At 30.6% G+C, this 12,335-nt stretch overlaps 1 long non-coding RNA gene and 1 pseudogene across 2 annotated transcripts; one reads left to right on the forward strand and one right to left on the reverse strand.

Annotated features, from left to right (window-relative positions):
- Nucleotides 1-5,324: 5,324 nt before the first annotated feature.
- LOC107853582 lies at nt 5,325-6,090 on the forward strand (annotated as a pseudogene).
- A 1,145-nt stretch (nt 6,091-7,235) lies between these two features.
- On the reverse strand, nt 7,236-10,987 carry LOC107853585. Of its 2 annotated transcripts, none has more exons than XR_007047534.1 (5): nt 10,837-10,987; nt 9,250-10,463; nt 8,858-9,165; nt 7,896-8,716; nt 7,236-7,745 (listed from the first exon to the last, which is right to left on the reverse strand). It is a non-coding gene; the product is annotated as an uncharacterized LOC107853585 (long non-coding RNA). The 2 variants fall into 2 exon arrangements; XR_007047532.1 differs by having other exon boundaries at nt 7,236-7,823.
- Nucleotides 10,988-12,335: the final 1,348 nt, after the last annotated feature.

The following is a 12,335-nucleotide window of genomic DNA, read 5'->3' on the forward strand; positions in this document are numbered from 1 at the left end:
TGTCAAAAAAAAATTTCGAGTATATACGTTAAATATAGATATTTATGGTTATATACATGTTGTTGAACACCCTTGACAAGCTAAAGAAGCATAGCCTACTAGTCAAGGGTGTGCAAATCTGCAGCAATAACCTGGGTTCGATTCCTAGTTGGAGCAGCAGCGTTTTTTTTTATTTCTTTGAACACCCTTAACCCAAACTTTGGCTCCGCCACTATTAGGCGTACGACAAGTACGCTCCCAGTGCTCCTTTCCTCCACATCGATAACATCTACTTTCAGGGTTCGTTCTTGACGCTGCTTCTGGAGCTTTACGCCTCTTTTCACACTGCCGGTACTGAGGGTTATTATTTATTGCAAGACGATTACCCTGATTGAAATACCTGCCACGACCACGACCTCAACCTCGACCATGACTGGGGTCAGGATTTCTTTCACGCCAAGTTGCTACAACAAATGTGATATTTAGCTATAAATTTTTTAGCTATGATATGAAATTCGTCACTAATTGTTCACTTTTAATGACAAAAGTTACTTTTCGTCAATAAATACATGGATCACATATTTTAAGTGACAAAATATAAATTTTGTAGCACAATTTTGTCCTCTAAAGTTTCCCGCTAAAAAATGAGTTGACGTCATTTTATTAAGCAACATTAGTCACGAATTATGTGTTGTAGTCACACATTATTTCGTCTCTAATAATTTGTCTAGTTTGTGACAAATCAACTTTTTTTCTTAAAACTAATTGATTTTTGGACACAAAAATATTTTGTCACAAAAAATATGTTGTTACAATAGTAACAAATTATATTTTGTAGTTAAATGTTGTAAGCTTTAGCCATAAACTTTATATTTAATTGTGACATTAGTTTTTGTCACTAATAATATATATAATTAGTGACGATCATTTTATTGTCTCTAATCAATCTATGATTTAGTGACAATAAAAAATTATCACAAAATTTGCAAGGTATAAATAGTACCGACTTTGAAATTTGTAGTTGAATAATTCAACTATTTGTGACGAAAAAAATTCTTAGCAAAATACAAAATTTTCTTTGGCTACTATTCTTAATGATTACAAGTAGAGCAACGTATTATGTGGCAAGAACAGAAATGATGGACATTGATGGCCCAAGAAGCTTAGAAAAGATTTTTAGCCTCTTTAAAATAATTTCATTCCGTATAAAATAATATCATTACTATATAGAAAATGTATCACTACTATATGTGTATGAAAAATGTATTATGCGCGCAGAAAAAATTGTATCATTAATGTATACAACTATTTTCATCATTGTATAGAAATTGTATCAATATGTATAAGTCTGAAAAATGTATCGTACATAATAAAACTGTATCATTGTTGTATAGAATAGGTATATGTATGTACATAAAAAAATGTATTATTATTGTATAATTTATGTATAATAAATGTATAAATTCTCACTAATTATACATAGATATACAATTAATATACATGTATTATACATATTTTTGGATACTAGTTTAACTGCACGTGCCTCGTACGTATGCTATTTGGTTATTTAAACTTAAATGATTTTATCTATTGTAGAGAATTTTAGTGACGTATAAAAATTCTAACTCACTTTTCGAAGATCAAGTGTAAGAACATATATATTTTACCACCAAAAGTTTCAAGTGATTGATCGATCATCACATTTGTGTTTGTCATGCAGTACCTCTTTCCCTTGCTGTCAGAGGCTAAGAAAGATGCATCAATTTGAACCATATTTGTGGCATGATTATTTTTCTTTTTTTCTATATTTAAATTTTTTTCTTGTTTTTAAAGTCAAATCTTTACCAAATCATTGATTACATTCTTATTATGTACTTAAAAATTTTAAAATTTGGTACTTCTTAAATTTTTCTTATTCTAACGCTTTTATATTTATTTCTTGATTTTCAAATCTTCTTAAAATCAAATTTAGTTGATTTAGAATTGTTAAACTAATGAAAAAAGTTTTAGTTGTCATTAATTCTGATGACTTCTAATAAGAAAAGGTTTTACCATAAATATATTTAATTAATTTTTAAAACTTAAATATTAAAAAAAATCATTAATTTGATGACTTCTAATAAGAAAAGTTCTTACCATAAATATATTTAATTAATTTTTAACACTTACACATTAGAAAAAAAAAATGAAAAAGACAATGTTATCTAAAGCAAAGACTTTTAATGAAGGATAAAAAGTTCAAATAATATTTCTAGGGCTCTTCACACTTTTAATATATCATATATTATAGATATAAATTATAGAATTTCTTCAACACACCAAGTATAACAACAACATCCTAGTTAATTTTACTATTTTCCTCATATAATTTTAATTTAGTTATTAGTTTTAATTGATAAGTACTTTGAGGTTAGCTAATATTTTTTAAAACATTCCATAATTAAATATTGTGTTGGGAATTCGTATCCTAATATAAAGAGAATAAAATTAGTTGCAAAAATTTTTTCCCAATTAAAATACCTTCCATGTTAATTTTTCATTTTTATTGAAACATTCCATAGTTAAAAAATTATGTTGGTCATCTGTATCCTAACATAAAGAAACTACAATTAATTATACACAATAGATAAAATTATCTTTTTTACTATTTTTCTCAAATAATTTTAGTTTAATTATTAGTACTTATTTGTAAGATATATAAAAATAAAGACACGAATATCAGCTAAATTTAATTGATAATTGTACATTTTTTCATTTTCCTTTAATCTCATCATTAATGTTATTTATATTATTTTCTTAAATGATTCTTTTTCGTTGTTTTTTATGCTTTGTACTTTCTCTTATCTATATCTATAATTTATAATCTATATCTATTACGTTATCATAAGTGTTGAATCTTAATATGCATAACTTTTATTTGAATGATAAATCTATCTAGATTTTTCATAATTTGGGGTTTATCAACTTCCACACTATGTTTTTTGTGTCACTTATTTCCTTTCATTATCATTAATTATTAAAAAAAAATTAAAAGTCCTAAAATATATGATAAGAACAAAGTATGAGCTAAATTGATGTTGGCAAGTTTTTTTTTCTTATGTAAATAAAAAAGGTGTCTAAAAATATATGGTAAGAAAAAAATATTATTTATATTTCCATTTGTTTGCTTGGTTCTAAAAATGCATCCTCTGCTTTTATGAATTTTATTTAATGAATACAATATAGATAAAATTAGTATTGTTAATTTCAATATTTAATTTTTTAAAATATAAAGGTTTTGTAATAATGATAAGACAAACGTGCAACACATGTTCCAAGAGACTAGTCTATATCTATATCTATAATCTATATCTATAATCTATATCTATAATATATTAAAAGTGTGAAACACTTTTAAAATATTGTTTGAACTTTTTGTCCTTCATTAAAAGACTCTACAACAGACAAATTATCTTTTTACTATTTTCCTCAAACAATTGTCATTTGATTATTATTCTAATATTGAGAAAATACTCTATTACCACCTTGAACTATATGCGAAAAGGCTGAGACACACCTGAACTTTAAGAGGGTCCTATTAACCCTGTAGACTAATTAAAATCGTATTTTTGACAACCTTAGTGCCTACGTGGCACAACACACTAAAAGGTCAACGTAGGCACATATGTGTGCCACGTATGTGCCACGTAGGCACTAAGGCTGTCAAAAGTGCGATTTTAAATAGTCCTGGAGGGTAATAGGACCCTCCTAAAGTTCGGGTATGTCTCAACCTTTTCGCGTATAGTTTAAGGTGGTAATAAAGCATTTTCCTTTCTAATATTTAAGGTTATATAAAAAAAAATCTATTTATATTTTTAGAAAACTCAAAATTACCATAATTATCATTCCTTTATTGAATACAAGTTTACTTATAAGTTAGGATTCCGTTGCTATTTTTATTTCAATACCATTAATATTACTTACATTACCATTAAAATAGGAAAAGAATTTTGTAGTCTTTCTAGGGTTTGTAATATATTTGGATGGTCTTTTTTTATACTTAAAAGCTAATTGAGTCTATTTTATTGATCCTTTGTTTGATCCAGTCTAATATCAAGAATACAGTTGAATTTTTTACCATGGCTGATAGGGCTTGAGTGTTAGTCACTTCGACTAGCGATCTTGGAAAAATAGTAGCTTGTATGCACGGTAAACTTCTGTTTCATGATTTGTATGTTTTATATTTTTTTCTGATAATGTCTGACATTATGATTACAATTATTACGACTTATTTAGCTTTAGAAATTTTGTCACTTTGGCATGAAGTGTATGAAACACAAGTGTCAAGTAGATCAAATTATCGACATCCAAGGACTTTTTATTAACGCAAAACTAATCAATATTTTTTTAATCTATTTTATTTCTCCCCTTTTGTGCTATCGATTTTTGTTTTAATGTTATGCAGATGGAAGTCAAGTGCCAATGTAAGTCCTCTCTTTTAAGTTTTTTGTTTTCTTTATGCTTAAATTTTTTGTGCATAGTTGAAATATTTGTAGAAGGAATAGTGAGTACAATTTTTGAACATGTTGTAATACTGGAGTAAATTCCTTAAATTGTCACTGAACTTTTACAAACATTCCACTAATGTCACTTATGATTTTTTTTTTTGGACAATAATATCATTGAAATCAATAATTATTTCAAAAAACAAACAGAAATGTTAAAAACTTAACTGAATGACCCATTTGACCCAATACTTAATTATCCATGACCCATGACCCATTTAAGCCCACCTTTAAATTAAAAGAAACCTTTTTTTCTTCTTTATTCCATCATTAGAAGATCATCGGTTTACAAAATAAGAACGACATTTCTTGAAGCTTCTGCAATTCAAAAAAAATAAATCAAAAAATTCAACTGAGTTAATGGAGAATGGGAAGGCTTCTCATCTCCCACAAGCCGCTGATAATGTTGATCGAATGAGAGACAACGAGGTAAAATTTCTTTCTTTATTGTTGTATTTTTTTGGGTCTTTTTTACGAGAATAAAGTATTTTCAACTCCCCAACATGTTATTGGACTAATTTCTTAAAGTTATTTTCATTTGTCTTGAAATCAACATGGATTTTAGCTTCTTCTTTTTTTATTTTTGTATTGACTATAGGCTTGGGGTCGGACCATCGATTATCAAGATTCTATAACCAACCCAACGAGTTTAACAGATTCTATAACCAACCCATAAAGTATCAAGATTCTTTTTTCTTGCCTTTGGTTAACTTTCTGAACAACAACCAATGCTTGAAAGAAGTTCTAATTGCTTGTGCTAAAGCAATAGCGGAGAATAATTTGACTATAGCTGAATGGATAATGTCAGAACTACGCAGAGTGGTATCTGTTTGTGGGTCTCCAATGCAACGTTTAGGAGTGTATATGCTGGAAGGTTTAGTTGCCAGATTGGCCTCCTTGGGAAGCTCCATCTACAAGGCTTTAAAGTGCAAAGAGCTTACTAGCGTTGAGCTTTTCTCTACATGCACTTGCTTTATGAAATCTGTCCATACTTCTGATGTTGAGATCAAGGATCTTAATGTTCGGCCTGGGGAACCATTGGCAGTCAACTTTGCTCTCGTTTTGCATCATATGCACGATGAGAGCGCTGGAACTCAAAATCACAGAGACAGACTTCTGAGGATGGTTAAAAGTTTATCTCCCAAGATAGTTACCTTAGTGGAGCAAGAGTCCAACACTAATACAGTCCAATTCTTTCCTTATTTTTTGGAGACACTGAACTACTACCTATCTGTATTTGAGTCTATAGACGTGGCTCTACCTAGGGACCATAAGGAATGAATCAATGTTGAGCAACATTGCTTGGCTCGCGAAATTATGAACATACTAAAATATGAAGAGGCAAAGAGAGTTGAGCGTCATGAGCTTCTTGAAAGGTGGAGGTCACGATTTTCTATGGTCAATTTTAAACCATATCCGTTAAGTTCCTCGATCAATGCTACTATCAAGACCCTACTGGAGAATTACTACCGAAGTTATACACTTGATATGAGGAATGGCGTTCTTTATTTTGGCTGGATGAATGGCGATGAATCACAATTTGGTTGCTTCTTGTGCCTGGAAATAGTCATCCTACCAGAAGTATAGGTTAATGTAACTTCTAGCTTGATAATGGTAAGAGATAGCAACAGCTTTTTTTCCTGTTTGTATTAAGTTGAAAGCACCATAAGTTAATCTTGTTAGGATCTGTTCCATCAGACACTAACCAATGTTTTTATCTATCACATTATGCATTGTATTGCTAGCTCCAAAAAGTAGTCATTTGTTCTTCTGTTTATTCATGTGAGAGACCCAACTATTTTTGAGAAACGTTTTGATGTACCTCTAATTAAGCCAAGGAAGTTCTATTCAAGGGGCTTTCTAATTTCGGAGTTCATATACATTTGTATTCGTATACAAAATGAATTTCGAGGCTGATATACGAATTTTCAAAGGTATGTCTGTGTATATTTAACTACTAAATTATAGCAGAATAATGGAGCCTCACACCTTTTGTTGGTTGTGCCGCATGCTAAAAATTAAGTGGAGTAGAAAACATCAAGTCATATTTAGGCAATTAGGCAAACAATAGAGCCTCACACACCTTTTCCAGTACACCACACAATAAAAAAATTCTCAAATGAAAATTCGCAAAAATGCACTAGCATATTATCTTTTACCAAAACAATTTCAGAAAGTACCCTCATTCTAATTATAGAAAATATAATACATTGGAAAAGTTCATCACAAATCCTAGAAAATGCCATAGATACGTTTTTATAGAAATTTGCTCAGTCTCCACTGTTGTTCCAGTTCCTAATATACTCTAGGCATCTGTACAAAGATACGACGATAAATTTTGGTACTTACGTAATGAACACTAGGTGAAAGGGGGAAAATATCTATACTTCAACTAGAGATATCTTTGTAATCCACCAAGATGCAGGGGGGAAAATAGATGGTGGCTTCTTATTGTTAAGCTTATACTTGATGGTAGATATGATAGCCCGTTCAAGGAGTATTTTTTTTTAAGCTTTGGGGAGACTGAGTAGAAGGTTGTAAAGGCAAAGTTTCAAGGCAGAACGTGTTACAACTGCACCTGGCTGTAATAGCATCATACCATAACGTGAATAGCTCCAACATCTGTGCACTTGTAATAGCTCCTGCATGACATGAAAATTGGGAGAAAAGATTGACCATTCGTGATTAGAGAAAACAAACCTCAAAGTAAGATGAGAAAATTTTGAAATGTATTGACTAAACAAAATCCCACAAGCAGCTGAGAATTGTTAACTGACATACAAGGTAGAGAACTAGAACATAGAAATCAAATCAAAGACCAAAATATAGCAAAACTAAACAAAATAGAGTCTACATAACACACTTTATGACAATAGAAAGCGGTGAAAACACCATCATTACACTGTAACACTTTCCCTTCTCCTAGACAGCCTTGGTGACTTGGCACCAGTTGGATCCTTCTTATCAACATTTTTAACAACACCGACAGTTTGCCTCATGTCTCTCACATTAAAATGATCTAATTGTGGGTATCCAACGAAGGATTCAACCAGTTGGATCCTTCTAAGCAGCACTCTTATTTTGAGCAGTAATTACGTCATTGGGTATGGATTTTCTTTTAAGATGTTCGCCGCTCTTCAATACAGAAGGTCTAGCAGGTAATTCAGTAACATGCAAAGAGGTCTCATAATCAGCACCACGTCCACCTAGTCCATTCAATATCTATAAAAATTCGTCAGCAACATGTAATGTTTCATCGGGTACTTCAACAGTAAGTGATTTCATAATTTGTGCACCTTTCTGAAACAAAACGAAAAAGAAAAAGCTAAGAAACTAAAATAAATCAAATAAAATAGATAAAGAACTTATTACCTGAGTTAAGTTCAAATTCATCTGAGAGTTAATCCATAACTGAGAGTTATCCCAAAAGTCATCATTTTCATTCTGTTTAGTTGAATTTGTACCCTCTTCAGGTTGACTTAAAGATGCCTCACTAGATTTTTTTGTCCCATTTATAATGACCTCTAGCATTATGACCGTCATTTTTGTAAATTGAACATCTTCCTTTTACAAAGCCCTTCCTGGATAACTTTTGAGCCTCTGTATTTTCAGTCCTTTTTCCAGCTCTCTTTTCAGCATTTTTAGCAGCTGCAGTTGTTTTTTTCCTTTTCTAATTCTTCGGCTTCTTTGTTCCTATTCTTGGGATCCCCCCCCCCCCTTTTTTTACAACTTTAGGAGGAAGAATTTCTGCACAGTCCACAACTTTTGGCCAATGATCTTCATGATTTGTTGGGTTGATGTAATGTGAATAAACACTCTTAAAAGTATCAACATGATAGAATACATTCACATACTTTTCTATTTTTTCATTGTTTCCAATAATAGAAACATAGGCATGAGTACATGGCAATCCAATTAAATCAAATCTCCTACAAGTAAAACTCTTATCCACCAAATCCACCACATATGGTCCACCAGGCCCAATAACTCTAAACTTTGGCCCTCCTGAATATTCAAATCTAAACATAGAAGTCTCATCGTTGATTTTGTTCAATTTCTTGACAATCTTTGGACAAATCATGCTTTGATACTTGTCAATCCAAATTTTCTTTTTGTACAACCTATTCATTAACTTATTTTTTATCATTTTAAGCATCGTAATGATAGGTTTATCTCTGGAATCAAGAATGTACCTAAAAATATTAAAAATACATTAGTTAGACACATTAATAGTAGTTGATGTCTTCAGTTGGTTTTGTAAACCATCGGGTTAAATTAAGAAAAACGCTCACTAGGTTGCATTACATAATTATAGAAGATACTTTTTTACTTACCTGTTGAAGCTTTCACATAAATTGTTGAGCAGCATATCACATCTAGTATTTGTGCTAAAAAGTGCTCTAGTCTAACTTTCAAATGGTCTCTCTGAATGATTGAACCATTCTCTTGCTTCTTTATCTTCTTGCTTAATTTCTTCCATACATCTCTTGAACATTACTGTATTACTGGCCGTTGCTGCTTTCCATACCAAATCTTTTAAAGTTTTACCTTTGTTTTTTCCTCTAAAATTCTGATACATATGTCTAACACAATTTCTATGTTCAGTCGATGGAAATAATTCCTTCACTGCTCCTATTAAGCCCTACAAAAATGATTAAACATAGTATTGAAACTTTAAATTGAATAACATAAAATAGTATGTTAGAGAAGCATATACGTGATTTACCTTTTGTCAGTCAGACATGAATGCAATATGATGGTTGTTCCTTATTTCTAAGTCATGTCCAAGATTTTCCAGGAACTAACTCCAAGTTTCTTCACTTTCATTTTGAGCTATTACAGTGTATGCAATAGGAAAAATACAGTCATTGGGATTTATAGCAACCGCAGACAACAAATTTCCTCCAAAAGTTCTTTTTAGCCAACATCCATCAAGGCTAATAATAGGTCTACATCCCGACTTAAATGATTCTTTCAGTGCTCCTAAACATACATAAACACCTTGAAATTTTTCACCATCTCTCCAAATCACAACTGTTGATCCAGGGTTAGAATTCAACAACTCAGCTCTATATGATAAAAGTTGACCATATTGAAGGCCTTCTTCTCCATGTACCCATTTCAAAGCTATTTTTTTGGCCCTCCATGCCTTCTTATATAAAATTGTGTAGCTACAATCCTTCAGGACAACTGCAATTAGTCCTTTTACACTCCAATCAGGGTCGGCTCTAAAATTATCAAGTTATCTTTTAGCAATATACTGCGGTGACATGTGAAAATTATCAAACATGTTGCCGCCTATATGAGTCAAATTAATGGACTTAATCTGAACAGTAGGATCATCTTGAGTCAACTTGCTAGCATGAATCCTAAATGGACAACCATTTTCCTTGCAGGAGCTTATTACTCTTAATTTATCACTGGTAGGAAGGTAAAGTTGTCTTTTATGTTTAATACCCCAGTCTCTACAAGCTTGTTTAAATTCCTCAAAACCTCCAAACTTTATCCCTAATGCCAACGTTGGCCTATCTCTATGTTTAGTTTAATTGTACTCTTCATATGTAACCTCATCATTTTCTTTTTCAGAATCAACCTAGTCAAGCAATTCATCTGAATCCCCATAATCAGAATCAACATCAGTAGTCTGTTATGGTACTATAATCAAAGTCTTAGATAACTGGCCTGATGTCGAAGCCACATTTCTAGGCATTCCTTTCCTTTTGCTAGCGTTTTCTTTCGCTATAATCTCCTGAAAGTCATCATCTTCATCAAATATATTATAATCTGGATCACAAAAATCTTTCTCAACATCACTATCCCATCTTTCTATAGTAACTTGTCCTGTGATAAGATTATCATTCTCAACACTAATGCGATTCAAAAAAGACTCAAATTATCGCACTTCTGCGGCCGAATACTCCTACAATAAATAAATGAAATCTGCCATAATAAAAGCATAAGCATCAGATTAAATAGACCAAAAAAGACAGAAATTGACACAAAAATATCTCAACTTTTATAGGGAGAAAGAAAATGAGGATTATTCAAGGAGGTAATACTCCACATGTATTTTACAGAGTGTATTTTAAAAGAAAAAATATACAAAACAAACATTCTAAAACACAAATTTATAGTGTAAAAATTCCAACCCCAAGCCTGTAGTCAATACAAAAAAAAAAAAAGAAGCTAAAATCCATGTCAATTTCAAGACAAATGAAAATAACTTTTAAGAAATTTAGTCTAATAACATGTTGGGGAGTTGAAAATACTTTATTCTCCTAAAAAAATACAACAATAAAGAAAGAAATTTTACCTCCTTGTCTCTCATTCGATCAGCATTATCAGCGGCTTGTGGAAGATCAGAAGCCTTCCCATTCTCCATTAACTCTGTTGAATTTTTTGATTTATTTTTTTGAATTGCAGAAGCTTCAAGAAATGTCGTTCTTATTTTGTAAACCGATGGTCTTCTAATGATGGAATAAAGAAGAAAAAAAGGCTTCTTTTAATTTAAAGGTGGGTTCAAATGGGTCATGGGTCATGGATAATTAAGTATTGGGTCAAATATAGTCAAATGGGTCATTCAGTTAAGTTTTTAACATTTATGTTCGTTTTTTGTTTTTTGAAATAATTATAGATTTCAATGATATTATTGTCCAAAAAAAATCATAAGTGACATTAGTGGGATGTTTGTAAAAGTTCAGTGACAATTTAAGGAATTTACTCCAATATTATAACATGTTCAAAAATTGTACTCATTATTCCTTCTACAAATATTTCAATTATGCACAAAAATTTAAGCATAAAGAAAACAAAAAACTTAAAAGAGAGGACTTACACTGGCACTTGACTTCCATCTGCATAACATTAAAACAAAAATCGATAGCACAAAAGGGGAGAAATAAAATAGATTAAAAAAATATTGATTAGTTTTGCGTTAATAGAAAGTCCTTGGATGTCAATAATTTGATCTACTTGACACTTGTGTTTCATACACTTCATGCCAAAGTGACAAAATTTCTAAAGCTAAATAAGTCGTAATAATTGTAATCATAATGTCAGACACAGAAAAAAATATAAAACATACAAATCATGGAACAAAAGTTTACAGACTAAATCAAATTTACTATCTTTACAGCTTAAATTGTCATAAATGTTAAGGATTAACACTAAATCAATTTAAGGAATCCAGCTAATTAACATTTATCTATCTTGTGTTTATTTCTTTGTTCAAGTTTATGATTCAATTTAAGCTTCTAGAGTTATAAAATCAAAATAATTTGAAGAACGGAGAGCTAACCTTTTCTATAAATTATATAAATTTGTTAAATAAGAAAATTATTAGCCGTGAAAGAAACTAGAGATAAAAAGAATGTGATTGTAGTATAATGTTAAATATTAAATAGGTAAAATGCAAATTTAAAGTAACAAGGATACAATAATAGAACACAAAATTTATTCTAAATGATCATTACACATATTTTAATAAGCAAAAATTCTTTCCCACACGTCCTGCTCAATTTTTTCTACCTTGCTATATCTAAGGCTTTGATTATCAATACACCATAGAGTTGTAGGCCAAAGAAAGTTTGAACTATTTTTATTTTATTTTCTATCAAATTTTGTCCACTTTAAATTTCATTGGTATACTTGAATTTTTTTTTCTTTTTTAGTAATTAAATTTTTTTTCTTGAATCTTAAGGACAAACACTTTTATATAAATAAAAGATATTATTTCATAATTTAGTGAGCTGGTGGTCGGACATCATAGTTATCAAAGAAAATAGTGCATCAGAATACATGATATTTAAGATT

This window comes from Capsicum annuum, chromosome 1 (genome assembly GCF_002878395.1).
Source record: "Capsicum annuum cultivar UCD-10X-F1 chromosome 1, UCD10Xv1.1, whole genome shotgun sequence".
NCBI lineage: Eukaryota > Viridiplantae > Streptophyta > Magnoliopsida > Solanales > Solanaceae > Capsicum > Capsicum annuum.